Source organism: Papio anubis, chromosome 9, assembly GCF_008728515.1.
Source record: "Papio anubis isolate 15944 chromosome 9, Panubis1.0, whole genome shotgun sequence".
Classification (NCBI taxonomy): Eukaryota; Metazoa; Chordata; class Mammalia; order Primates; family Cercopithecidae; genus Papio; species Papio anubis.
The window spans coordinates 82,744,345-82,759,187 of NC_044984.1; the positions used below are offsets into that span (position 1 = coordinate 82,744,345).

The window sequence follows — 14,843 nt, forward strand, 5'->3', positions numbered from 1 at the left end:
AATCTTGAGGAGACAAGTGGCTGGAGGGAGACAACATCAGCAATGGCTTTTGCAAAGTTATATTGACATGTTTGAAGCTGGTGGGCAATTTTTGTTAGGGTAAGGGGCTCTATAAAGGTCATTTGTTGTTGTTTGTTATGTTGTTTGCTTTTCTTCCTTTGGCACAGCTTTGAAAATGTGCCATGAAAATGTTGAAATGCCAGATTTTTTTTTTCTCTAGAGTTTAACTGCAGAGCTCTTTTTTGGCAAGGTTATTTGCACTTCATCACGCCAAGGTAAACATTCCATAAGGATAGAAAAGAAGAGGACTTTCTGGAATTTATATGTAACCTTCACACCTCCCACCCTGAGAGCCAGGCAGGAATCCAACTGAAAGAACCAAAAGAAAAAAAAAAAAAAAAAGAGAGAGAGAAAAGAAAAAGAAAAAAGTTTCTTAAGGGGAAAGAAGGGATCTTTTTTGTTATTCATTCCCATTAGAAGATTTTTTCTGTTTATGAGCTCTTCTCTATGAAAATCTTGGTGGATTTGTTTTGTTGTTATTTTTATTTTGTTTTTGTTTTTGTTTTTTATAAGACAGATTCTTTACTTGATTATTACTAAACATTGGCACCAGTTCTGAGAATTATTGTGGTAATACGTGCAAAAGCATAATTTGTTATAAAGTGCTGAATAAAAATTATTTCTGTGATGCTTAATCAGTGAAGATCACAGCCTCCTGCTCATATGCTCTTTGCATTACTTATACATATCCTCTTTTATTCAAATGAGTGAGGAAAGAAAAGGAAAAGACTTCATAGTGAAAGATACAGCAAGTCATTTCCCATAGCTGTAAACTTCATCCACTTAAACTACAAATTATTCTGGGAAAAGATCTAAAAATAACCATAAATCTGTAGGAATGCATGGGAAATTATTGTTAATGCAGAATTGCTGTTTGTATTTTTGTCTCTGAAATAAACTACTTTCTGTTTTATTTTTTGGATAACACATGGTTAACTGGTTTAGGACATTATATAACATTAGGGAGACTGACCTATTTCCTGACATGCTATGCAGATCATGTTCAAAATATGCTTTATCATACTTGCAGCAAAAATAAGTATGCACTGGAAACTTGTCACTGCAGTTTTTTTTTTTTTTTTGAGAAAACCAAATATATTTACTTATTTATAAGACTTTTCAGAAAAACTTTTCCAAATAACATAAAAAGAAAACTTGGAAACAAATTAAAATTTTCCAAGTGGAATCAAAGTTTAAAAACAATTAGATTATGAATAAGAATACATACCTGAAAAACTATTTAATGATGTTGATTTTTAGATTAGAATGGATTATCCAATTTATGGGTATGCAAGGTTCACTATCCCTTGCCCTTTTGTCTCTTCTGATACCAGCAGCTTTGTTTCTTATAATCGCTCAGTCATCTTTAGCTTGTTTTCTTTCCCTTTCTTTCTGGAAGAAAAGCAGAGGAGTTATCAAAGTTAGTGAAAAGCAGAACACATCAGTTTCTTTTAAAGAACAAGTTAAAATCTGGGCCCAGTGACCTCCCCACTCTTTTCATTGCATACAAAAACAAGTTACTATCTTCAAGAATGACAAATTAGCTATACTAAATTATAAGCTCTGGCCAGAATCATTTATCCATGCTCATCCAAGCATTTCCATGAGTAAGTAAATGCCCAGGATGCTCTACATGAGAAATTTAACTTGAACGTTTAACAAGAACATCTTTTGCCAGATTATTTTCTTTAACAATCTCCTTATTCATATTGGATACTAAAGAATCTCTCTACTACTTTAAGAATTATGTCAAAATCTAAAATCTTCATAACTCCAGGTTGTGTGATAAATTTTAAATTCTTGTGATGAAGATGTTGGGAGACAGAGAGTCTGAGCTTTCTTTCTGAGTGTCTCCTTCCTAATGACTTCAGAAACCTGGAATAATCTCAATAGGACCAGAGTCAGGCACCTGCCTTTCTATGCTGTGTTGTAAAAATTTTGCATTTAGGATTGTTGAACAAGCACAGTTTTGATTTTTAAAAAATTCTTTTTTAATTTTGGTGGGTACATAGTAGGTGTATATATCTATGGGGTACATGAGATATTTTAATAAATGCAAACAATGTATAATAATCACATCAAGGTAAATAAGATATCCATCACCTCAAGCATTTATCCTTTGTGTTACAAGCAATCTAATTGTAGTCTGTTATTTTAAAATGAATAAAAAGCTACTGTTGACTGTAGTCACTCTGTTGTGCTATAAAAGACTAGATGTTATTTATTATATCTAACTATATTTTTATACCCATTAACCATTCCTGCTTCCCCTATCACCCTCCACTACTTACTTCCCAACCTCTGGTAACAATCATTCTACTCTCTATCTTCACGAGTTCAATTGTTTTAATTCTTAGCTGCCACAAATGAATGAGAACATGTAAAATTTGTCTTTCAATGCCTGACTTATTTCACTTAACATGAATTCTGGTTCCTTCCATGTTGATGCAAACGACAGAATCTTATTCTTTTGGAAGGCTGAATAGTACTCCATTGTATATATGTACCACATTTTCTTTATCCATTTATATGTTGATGGACACTTCAGTTTCTGCCAGATCTTTTCTATTGTGAATAGTGCTGCCATAAACATGGGAGTATATTATCTCTTTGATTTACTGATTTCTTTCTTCTGAGTATATATACCTAGCAGTGGGACTGCTGAATCATATGATTTAGTTTTCTGAGGAGCCTCCAACTGTGTCCATAGTGGTTGTAATAATTTACATTACCACCAACAGTGTACAAGGGTTCTCTTTTCTCCACATCCTTGCCAACATTTGTTATTGCCTGTCTTTTAGATAAAAGCCATTGTAACTGGGATGAGATGATTTATGGTTGTAGTTTTGATATGTGTTTCTCTGATGATCAATGATTTTGAGAACTTTTTCAAATGACTGTTCGCCATTTGGATGTCTTTTTTTGAGAAATGCCTATTCAGATCTTTTGACCGTTTTTTAAATGGGATGATTAGATTTTTTTTCCTGTAGGGTTGTTTGAACTCTTTACATATTCTGGTTATTATTCCCTTGTCAAATGCACAGTTTGTAAATATTTTCTCTCATTCTGTAAGTTGTCTCTTCACTTTGTTTATTGAATCCTCTGTTATGCAGAAGCTTTTTAACTTGATGTGATCCCATTAAGCACAGTTATGATTTATAAAAGTAGATATTTGTTACCAAATAGAGTGCCGATTACAGTACTAGGCTGAGAAACAGCATGACCAAACCCCTGAGATAAGAGAGAGCTGGGCTTATTCAGAGCAATGCAAATGCTATTGTTTATTATGATTGGAGTTTAGAACACAGAAAGGTGGGCACGATGACCTAGGGAGGTAAACAGGGGACCAATCATTATAGGCCCTAAATGCCATATTAAGGAGTTTTCAAGTCACTGTTTCTTGCCATTGAGTCTCCTTCTCCCTCCAGGGACAGCAAATACATTATTTCCCATGCTTCCACCATTCAGACCTACTCTGGTGGATGAGTGCCGCTAACTGTCACAATCTCAACTTTAGTTAGACCAAAATCCAAGCTCCAAGTCACCTGTTGCGTCATTCCCTGCATCAACAGAAGGAACTCAATGAGCTGTTAACTATAGCTAACCAACCCACGTGCAATTCTCCAAAGATTTCAAATATCCAGACACGAACAAATAAACTGCTATGAAAATGTTTTTTGGTATACCGCATTGTCCATTCTAGATGAGTACTTGATAGTTTATAATGTCAATTAGGAGAAACAAGATGAAAAGAGGGTTCCACATTCAATCACTATTTACTGACACTCCATTTTGTGCAAGGCTAGGGGTTCTACTATACGCTAAATGATAAAAAGATAAATAAAGTTCAGCTTCTGCTTGGAGAGAACTGATAATCTTGCCGAGTGACAACCTAGGCTTAGTATGGAGGGAAATAGCTGGGATTTGGAGGGAAGTAGAAAAAAAATTTAACACTTCTAGCTTGCACAATGCCTGGCTCAAAGTAGGTGCCTGGAAAATGCTGCTGCTGTTGATGAAGATGTTATACATGAAAGTGCCAGGAAAATTTTTTCTAACAGTGAGGAATATGGGGCATTTATTCTTTATGCAGAACTTTGAAGGCTGAATAAGATTTCAATAAGTAAAGATTTAGGACATGATCATTCCCAGCTGAGCCAACTTGATTAAATGAAATAGCAGGATTAGAAAGTTCAAGACAAGATTTGTCCAGAAGGAAGCTCTCAAAGAAGCACAGTTCTCAGGGAAAGTGAAAAGCTCCTTAGGAAGCAGTTGCAACAGGCTAGGTGAGAGACAAGGAGGACCTTACCCAGAACTTTGGCACATTCACCTTTGGTGCTTAGATGTCTGACTATCCCTTTATTTAAATCTAGGTATGAATTCTGAGGTTGTGCTTTTCTAGGACATGACCCCAACTGTATGTCTTTGACGTTTACTTCATTTTAAAAATAAAATTGGCATTTTTCAAATGAAAATCCCTTGTCTCTTTCTTTAGTCACAGTGTACCTTCAAATGTAGGGTCTCGTTGTCTACAAATTAAGATGTCTTAATTTTGTCAGTTTAGCTAAAGCTTCCCTTGTTTTAAAAGAGAAGCCAATTCAAGAAAAAGATCTACCAAGATGATCCACCCAAATGTACTACTTTTAAAAGAACTTTGTTTTCACTTGTACATTCTGATTTGTTCTTTTTTTGAACTTTCACAGCTTGAGGAAGTTTACAACACATACAAGTCCTTCATAGTTCTAGTCTTGTGTTAAATATAAGGTCATGATCCAGATAACTTATTAGTTGAGATGACGCTCCGTTTTGTATTTTCATGAATTCAAATCCTTTTGTAAAACTCTAAGTTTCATTTTATTTATCTTTCACTGCATGCCTTTCTTCAGATTTCCATGAAAAAGTACTTGGAAGCTTTAACTAATCTATGATATTTAACCCTGTTGGTAATATATGTGTGCTATGTTGAACATACATGGTTCTCCAATTTACTGTGTTTCTTTGTCTTTTCTCTGTGCGTAATTAGATTTTAACATGACAAATGTAGTAGGAAGTTTTCTACCTGATGAGATTTCCTGGCTGGGAATGTTTGGAAGCATCTAAAATTTTCTGCCTAATACTTCATCAAAATTACATGTAGGGCTGTGTCTGGAAGTACTCTTGGGAAACATGGAAAGGTTTTTATTGATGTTAAACAGTTGAAGATAGTAATTAACATAATAGTCTTCATATTTAGCAAGAATACTTTAACTTTCTAAATAAACTCTTTTAACCTAAGGAATTCTCTTACAATACCTTATTTTCTTATGCTCTAAAAGTAAAGTCCTTCCTGTAGCTTAATAGTCTTACAGAGCCAGAAAACAAAGCCACTGCTCTTAATCTGAAAAAGGAAAATTTAACATCTTACTTATGCATGATAAATAATTAATTTGAGTTGGTTATTATGGTAAATTATCATTTACTCCCCAGTGTGTCAACTAATCAAGTTACTCCTTAAATGCACTAATTTCTAGAAAATCTTTTGGAATTTCCTAAGTGACATTGACATCCATGCAAAAGGAAGCATTTGTGCTGAAATAAACTTTCTTGTCAAGGTCAAAACAGATTATACTCTTCTGCTTCATTCTAATTTTTTGGTTTAACTTATCAGAATTATATTAAAATGCATTGTAAATTGTATTCTCTTCCTTGGAAATTTAGAAAGGTTTCTATATGGTTTGTTGACATTCCAAACACACTCCTCTTTCTCCTCCTTATATACCTCCTTTTAAGTGATCTCATCAACACTTGTGACTGTAAATAACACATTTATGTCAAGGCTCTCAGATTTATATCTCCAGCTAGAATCTTGTTTGTTCTCTGGGCCAGTATATCTTAATGCCATCCTGAAAGTTGAATGTAAAGTCTCAAAAAGGTCTCAAACTTCACACTTCCCAAGCCAAACCCAGGCCAAATCCCCTTTTTTCCACCCTTGAATACTTCAATTTCTATCCCAATCTAACTTTCTCAGTGAATGCCTCTGTCATGGAACTCATAGCAGTGAATGCAGTATCATTGGCCAAATAAAAATATGGAAATCATTTTTCTCCTAAACAACTCACCCAACCCTGGTGCTAGGTCAATTTTATCTCCAGAGCATATGTTTCTATCTCCTTTATCACTACCATTGTCCAAGTCATTATCACCTCTTGATTATACCACCACAGGAGTGTCCAAATTTGCCCTCTGAGAGAAGGCCAACTCACTTGCCCTCTTACACTTCTTCCTTTTTGTTCTTCTCACAGCAATCAGAATAAGCATTTTAAATCATTTCTCTAATGACATTACTTCTCTGCTTAAAATTCCTTAAAAATCTTCTTGTTGTACAGAGAATAAAGACCAAAATGTTTAGCATGATTTGTAAGTCCCTGCAAAATTCAGACTTTGTCTACTCTTCACCTACCCCCCATGCCACTATGCCCCTTGCTCACTGTTCCCTAGTTACATTGACCTCTGTTAAGGTCTTCAGTGTGCCAAGCTCCTTCCTGCCACAGCTGTTGCCCCTACTGGCACATCTTTCCCCCTTACTCTACATCCCTGTGCCATCGCATCACTTAGATATCCATCGGTGCCACCTCCTATTCTGAAGCATGTCCTCCTCCTTAATCTCTCCCATGATCTCCTCTTCTTTTCTTTCAAAGCACTAATATAAGCTATTTACTTGTTACTTATATTTTTTCTGTTAACCTTAAGCATCATGAAAGTAGGAGACATGGCTGGTTTGTTATGACTATCCCCTAACAATGAGGATACATTTTGAGAAATGTGCCTTTAAGTGATTTCATCATTGTGTGACATCATAGAACGAATAATACTTACACAAACCTAGATGATATAGCCTATTACACAGTTAGGGTATGTGGTATAGCCAATTGCTTCTAGGCTATAAACCTGTACAGCATATTACTGTACTATATACTATAGGGAATTGTAACACATTGGTAAGTATTTGTTAGTGTGTATGTATATATGTATGTATATATATGTGTATATATGTATATATATGTGTGTGTATATATATATGAAACAAAAGGGGCCAAACTCATCCTTTTATAAGGAATTCACTCCTGTGATTTAAAAAACTCATATATATATACACACACACGCACAAATATATATGTACACACATGAAAATATATATGTACACACACACAAATATATGGTATTATAATCTTATAGAACCACCATCATATATGTGGTCCATTGTTGACTGAAATGTTGTTATGTGGTGCATGATTGTATATAGCCAGCACCAAATAGCATGCCTAATACATATTAAGTACTCAATAAGTATTTTTGAATGAGTAAATAGATGAATATGTCGACAAATAAATCACGTAAAATCTTACTTCATGATAGCAAGTTTGCAAGGAATATCACATTTCCATGTATTGGGTAAAATCTGTTGCTGAGGTCTCAATTCATTCTGTGGAGTGAGGAAATTCAAACTCATATTTTTTGAAGGAGCACTCTTCTCTAGAGGCATATCAGGACTGTGGAGGCTCATGCAGTGCCCATAAAATAAGGAAATGGCTCTCATCCTCATCTCTTAATTTAATTAACCCATTTATGGCTAGTGTTCCATTATTGCAACGCTAAGCTTGTGAGAGCTATTTATATCCTACTGCTCAAGGTCATTGCCAAGGCCTGATTTTTCACATGCACATACAAAAATTGCAACCTCTGATATAAATGGGTTAAAGAGGTTTTTACTGTCATACTGCCTAGCCCTTAAAGAGAGGCTGCTCTGCTGCTCTCAGGTGATGCTTGAGCAAATAAATCTTTGCTAATTGCGATGAGCCTCAGTGTCTAAGATCCACCCTTTTCTTGGATTCACAGCCACTTCTTTCTAAAGCTTGCCATTTCCCAGGACACTGACCAGGGGCAGGGCTCAGATCTCTCTGTCCTTGTTGTCATATTCTGAGCAGTAAGCTTTGGCTATAAGTGTACATTTGAGTTCAACTGATGCAAAGTATAACAGGTAACAACACCTGAATGAGATTTGCTAATATATGCTTCTGCCAAACACCAAATTATTGTAAATGATGAAGCCAACTTTGTGGAATTAGAATTATTGACATTTTGCTATACTGTTAATGGAAACATAAATGTTTGCAGACTACTATAATTAACAAGTAACAGAGGTCTGATATAACATCTAATCCCACTCCACTAAGGGATTTTATGAAAATTCTTGTTTGTGTAGAGAAATTCTCCCTCTGTATCTCTACGGACTCTTCTCTTTTTGCCTTTCTTAGTCTGTTTTGTGCTGACATAACAGAATATCACGGACTGCATAATTTATAATGAACATAAATTTATTCACTCGTAGTTCTGGAGGCTAGGAAACCCAAGATCAGGGGCCGGTGTCTGGTGAGGGTCTTCTTGCTGCATCATCTCATGGAAGAACGGCAAAGAGAGGGCAAAAATGAGAGACAAAAGGGGGCCAAACTCATCCTTTTATATGGAATTCACCCCTATGATTAAAAGAACTCACTCCCATAATAATGGCATTAATTTATTCGTGAGGCAGAGCCCTCATAGCCTAATCACCTTTTAAAGTCCTCACCTCTCAACACTGCCACATTGGGGAATCAAGTTTCCAACATATGAACATTGGAAGACACAGTCAAACAGTCAAACCAGAGCATACTTCCCCTGGTGTCCCAAATTTATGTCCTTCTCACATGCAAAATACACTCAATTCATTCCAATAGCTCCCAAAATCTTAACTCATTCCAGCATCAGCTCAACAGTTCAAAATCTAAAATCTCATCTAAATCAGATATGAGACTCAAGAAACAATTCATCTTGAGGCTAATGTCCCTCATACTGTAAACCTGTGAAATCAAAACAAGTTATCTACATCTAAAATACAGTGACCCCCGCCCCCTTATTCTTGGAGGATACTTTCCAAGACCCCCAGTTGATGCCTATACATATTATGTTTTTTCTTATAAAAAAATATATATGATAAAGTTTAATTTATAAATTAGACATAGTGAAAGGTTAATAATTATAACAATAAAAGAATAATTATAACAATATACTGTAATAAAAGTTATGTCAATATTGTGTCTCTCTCTCTCTCTTATAATATCTTATTGCATTGTACTTACCTATTTTTGTACCATGAGTAACTGAAACTGCACAAGCATAACCAGGGATTAGGGGAGACTCTATTATGCAATGGTGGGACAGGCATAAAATAGACATTCTTATTCCAAAAGAAAGAAAGAAACAAGAACAAAGAGGTAACTGATCCCAGTAAGTCTAAAATCCAACAGGATGAACAACATTAAATCTTGTCTCAGGAATAATCTTCCTTGACTCCACGTACAACCTTCTGGACACATTGTTGTAGGAACTGGGTCCTAAAGGCCTTGGGAAGCCCTGTCTCTGTGGTTTTGCTGAGTGTAGCAGCAGTTCTCATGAGTTGCAGGTGGGTGCCTGCAGCTCTCTCCGAGTGGTGTTGCATGCTGAGAGCTCTATAGTTTATGAGTATCATGGGTGACCCCACTCCCATGGCTCCACTAGGAACTGCCCTCGTGGGGACTCTCTCTAGTGGCTACAACTTTTGCAACAAGTTTCTGCCTGGGGACCCAGTTGCTCACAACATCCTTTGAAATCTTGATGGAGAAACCCACACTTACCCAGCTTCTGCATTCTGCATTTCTGCAGAATTAGCACCACGTGGACATCACTGGTTTACACCTTATGTCTTCCAGAAAAGCAGAACAAGCCACACCTGGGGCCAATTGAGCCATAGCTGCAGCAGTCAAGAAACTTGTGCCAGAATATGGGGAGCAGAGTCCTGAGGTGGCTCTGGGCAGTGAGCTCATGGTGGGCAACCAGGACACAAGCCCCGAAAGCATCTTGCTCTCCTAGAGCTCTGGGCCTGTGATAGGAGGGACAGCCTTAAAGTTCTCTAAAATGACTTTGGAATCTTCCTTCCACTGTCTTAATAAATAGCACCTGACTTTCTTCTGTCCCTGCTAATCCTTTTAATCACAGGATTGCTTGGTTGCACCCTTGTTTGTGTTCTTGTTCTCTACATGGCCAGGCTGAGAATTTTCCAGATTTTTACATTTTGCTTTCTTTCTTTTCTTTTCTGGGTTTGTTTTTTTTTTGTTTGTTTGTTTGTTTGTTTTTTGAGACAGAGCCTTGCTCTGTCACCCAGGCTGGAGTGCAGTGGCGTGATCTTGGCTTACAGCAAGCTCTGACTCCCAGGTTCACGTCATTCTCCTGCCTCAGCCTCCTGAGTAGCTGGACTACAGGTGCCTTGCTTTCCTTTTAATTATTAATTATGTGTTTAAATAATTTTTCTCCACTCTCATTTTACTATATGCAGCTAAAATAAGCGACATCGCTCCTTCATATTTTGCTTAGAAATTTCTTCTGCCAGATGTTCTAGTTCATTTCTCTTAAATTCTGTCTTCCATAAAACCCTAGGAAACAATTCAGCCAAGTCCTTTCTAACTTTGCAATAAGGATGTCCTTGATTCCAGTGTCCAATAAAATATTCCTCATTCCCGTCTTAGACTTCATTGGAATGACATTTACTGCCCATATTTCTAATAGCATTCTGATCATGACCATTTCAATAATTTCTAAGAAGTTCTATACTTCCCCTATAATTATCTTCTTCTGACTCTTCACTAGGATTGTCCTGAAAGCTCTGTTGACAGCAATACAGGCTTTTCCCAGCCTGCTCCTCCAAACTCTTCCAGCCTCTGCTCATTATCCAGTTCCAAAGCCGTGTCTACATTTTCAGGTATTTGTTTAGAAATACCCTACTTCTCTGGTATAAATTTTCTGTCTTACTCTGTTTTATACTGCTATACTAAATACCACAGATTGGGTAATTTATAATAAACATAAATTTATTGGCTAACAATTGTATAGACTTGGAAGTCCAAGATTAGGGGCTGGCAGCTGGTGAGGATCTTCTTGCTGCATCATCCCATGACAGAAAGTGGAAAGGGCAAAGAGAGGGCAGCAGAGAGACAGAGAGAAAGGCCAAACTTTTTTTTTTTTTTTTTTTTTAATAAGGAATCCACTCCTACAATAATGATGGCTGCATCATTATTGGCTGCATTGAGGATCAAGTTTCTGACATGTGAACTTTGGGGGACACATTCAAACCATAGAAATGCCTCAACTCATTTTGTATTTAAATTGTCATTTCTTTATATCAAGACCCTTAAAAAGCATTAAAAATTTTAAACAAGAGGGCCTATCAATTGGTTATTTCATTTTTTCCAAGCAAATACATTTTAATTTTATAATGCTTGAAAAATATCAAAAGATATGAAGAAGAAATTAACAATCACCCATAATCCTACCCTCAGCAATAACCAATGCCATCAAATCTTTATTATGACAGCTTAATCTCACCTGCTATGTGAAATGCTTTCAGTCAGTTACCCACTAACGAGGAATGATTTTGTCATCTGAATATGTTGAATTTTGCTACTTTATGACCCTTTCAGAGCACCTTCTGATCACTGCCTCTAATTTCTATTTGACCTTAGGTAGTGGATTGGTTTCTATCTCAAGTCCTTTTGGAGAGGAGACCAGCTTCTAGTTTAATTTCCACCAACAAAATGACTTTCTATTGGAGAATATCAAATATGTCTTCATACTTCATCATCAATATTATTAAATACCGCTTCTGACTATAATCGTTACATGACTATTCGACCATTTTATCTCTACTGTCATGTAGGCCAACACTTTAAATATAGAATTATAGTCATAATAAAGCAATTCTGCACATCAACATGTATAGTAAGTGACTCAAAGTCCTGGTTATATAACTCTAAGTGGCTCTGATGTTGCCGCCTACTTCAATTGCCACAGTCACAGAGCTCAAAGAAGTAATTTACTTATTCTCTTAAAGAATGATTGTAGTAGTTGTCAGATGTAGTCATGAAATATTTGAAACTTTTCATCTTCTGAGTACATGATAAGAGGACACTTTCTCCCTATTTTTGAATCTAGGAACAGGCATGTGGCTTGTTTTGGCCAGTGAAACGTAAACCAACTTTTAAAACTTAATGTATGAATTATCACATTCTTCTCTATGACTACAGAGCATGTATTCAGATGGTGGCAGCTCCGTCAGTCTGTGTTGCAGAATTAGAGAAACAAACAGAGCCTCCAAATGACCTGCAGTGGACATGAAGCATGAGTGAGAAACACATATTGGTTGTTTAGGCGACTGAAACTAGGATTATTTTTACTACTATGTTGTAACGAAGACTTTCCTGAGAAAACCACCCTGCCATTAAAAGTCAGATGTGCTCAAATGGAGAGCATATGTCGAATCCAGGAGAAAGCTGTCCCTAAGGTTATCTTATTTTATCTCATGAGATCATCTGAAAGTTTCATGTCTGCATGCCGAAATTTAGCTTGCTAACATTTAACTTGACATAGCTCCCTAGACATAGGAAAAACTAAAATACTCTAAAATCTGATCTGTCATAGTGATACTCTTCCTCACAGGGATTTTACGAAGGGACAGGAAGGGAAGGGGTAGAATAGAGCTGTAATTCCCTCCTGCACATCCAGCAGAGCTTATATGCTTAATAAAAAAGCACAAAATATATATTTGATGACACCAAGTACCAACCATCAAAGGATAGAAATATGCTAGTACTGTTACATCAAAGTTTGGTTGTCATGCTTTATCTGAAAAGGACTAAATCAAATTATAAATTGGAAGGAAATGATAAGAGGTGTTTTTTTAAAATGTAAGAAATCTTAGGAAAACAAAAATACATGCCAATTTTTCAAACACTAGGACTGCAGAAACTCTATGAAATATTGTGATTTTCTGGATATTCAAGATTGCTTTGTAGAGCCTGATGCGGAATTTAAAACTATATTACACATCCCCCCTAGATAAACCATTAGGAAAAAATTCTCATGACTTATAAATCATTGAAGGTTTATTTTTCCCAGTAAATAGTCTTGTTGACATATTAAAATCTACAAGATACTCAGATTTTACCAATCATCTTCAAAATATAAAATTGTATGCTGTCAATACATTCAAGATTACCTGAATATTTTGATAAAATATGAAAATATTTATTTAAAGCAGTGCAAGAATGGACTAATACAAATTGAATCTTGGTGCACCAAATACATTTGTAATGTTCAGATTACTTTAGAGCCTTGGTTGAAAGTGCATATTATGGAAGCATATATTTGGAAGTTATTTTACAACTATGCATTAAAATAAATTTTCAATCTCATTTAATGTTTTATGGTGTGATTTTAATGGCTGTTCTCCTAAATACCACCACTATTCAAATTTACTTTTGAAGACAAATGTAGTTTTTTTAACTTTTTATCAGCCTTTCAGATGCAGAAATTTTAATTCTGGTTTGTGTGGCTCTTGCTTAGAGAGAGAGTCTATAAAATATTTTCATAGGTTGGCAATCATTAAATGCATGTTTATTCATTGGGTTGCTGTGGTTATATTTTAGCAAAATTTCTATTGAATTTCTTTTTCTTTTTTTTTTTTTTTGAGACGGAGTCTCGCTCTGTCACCCAGGCTGGAGTGCAGTGGCCGGATCTCAGCTCACTGCAAGCTCCCTCTCCTGGGTTCACGCCATTCTCCTGCTTCAGCCTCCCGAGTAACTGGGACTACAGGCGCCCGGCACCTCGCCCAGCTAGTTTTTTGTATTTTTTAGTAGAGACAGGGTTTCACGATGTTAGCCAGGATGGTCTCGATCTCCTGACCTTGTGATCCGCCCATCTCGGCCTCCCAAAGTGCTGGGATTACAGGCTTGAGCCACCGCGCCAAGACTTTAAATGGTGCCTATATTTTTCTGTCATTTTCTTTCAGTTTCCATTTCATTAAAGTTTCTTAAGTACTTTACTCAGCACGGTCTGCAAGTTATCCTTCAAAAATAAAAGTTACAATAACCCTGCTTCAAATACACTGATCCAATCTCTTAGTTCTATAACTTTAGTCTTTTATGTCCTTGTATATCTTTTGTAACAAAATTTAACACACCAAGATTTCCACAAGATCTAGTAGCATTTGGCAGATAATAATGCATGTGTGTGTTTGAATATCTTCTGGAGCCAGTTTTCCTAAGATTTCTTTAAATAATGGCCTATAGTCTGTCTTTAGTGGACTAAACAAACTGCAACATTTGAGAGTGTGACTATTTGTAATCAAATATATTACACGATTGACATTTTACAATCCAACATTTCATACTAACTAAGCAACAATAAAACTGCAATGGTTACCCAGCAAAGGATCATAGCACTGCATATATTTAGAAATCTTCAAGTAAGCTGCAATTAGATGTTGTTACAATCCCAATAGAAACAATTATCTTGAAATGTCATTATAAATTTTTATACAAATTACTCACAATTCTGAGGACTTTTAATGTGTTTTTTTCTATGCTGTTCTGTATAAGAAAACTACTTAAAGTATATTTATAGATATGTATACGACAGTTACAAAAGTCAAAAATTGGCCAATTTGTAGATTGTGCATAGGCTAATACTTTTAAAACAAACAAACACAAAAATTAACTTTTTTTTTTTTTCTTTGACAGGGTCTTGCTCTATTACCCAAGCTGGAGTACAATGGTGCAAACACAGCTCACTGCAGCCTTGACCTCCCAGGCTCAAGTGGTCCTCCTACCTCAGCCTCCTGAGTAGCTGGGACCACAGGCACATGCCACCATGCCTAATTAACTTTTTTACTTTTTGTAGAG

General features: G+C 36.0%; 1 long non-coding RNA gene across 1 annotated transcript; it reads right to left on the reverse strand.

Annotated features, from left to right (window-relative positions):
• Positions 1-1,285: 1,285 nt before the first annotated feature.
• Positions 1,286-7,222, reverse strand: LOC110740729. Its single transcript, XR_004176146.1, has 2 exons — positions 6,300-7,222; positions 1,286-1,452 (listed from the first exon to the last, which is right to left on the reverse strand). It is a non-coding gene; the product is annotated as an uncharacterized LOC110740729 (long non-coding RNA).
• Positions 7,223-14,843: the final 7,621 nt, after the last annotated feature.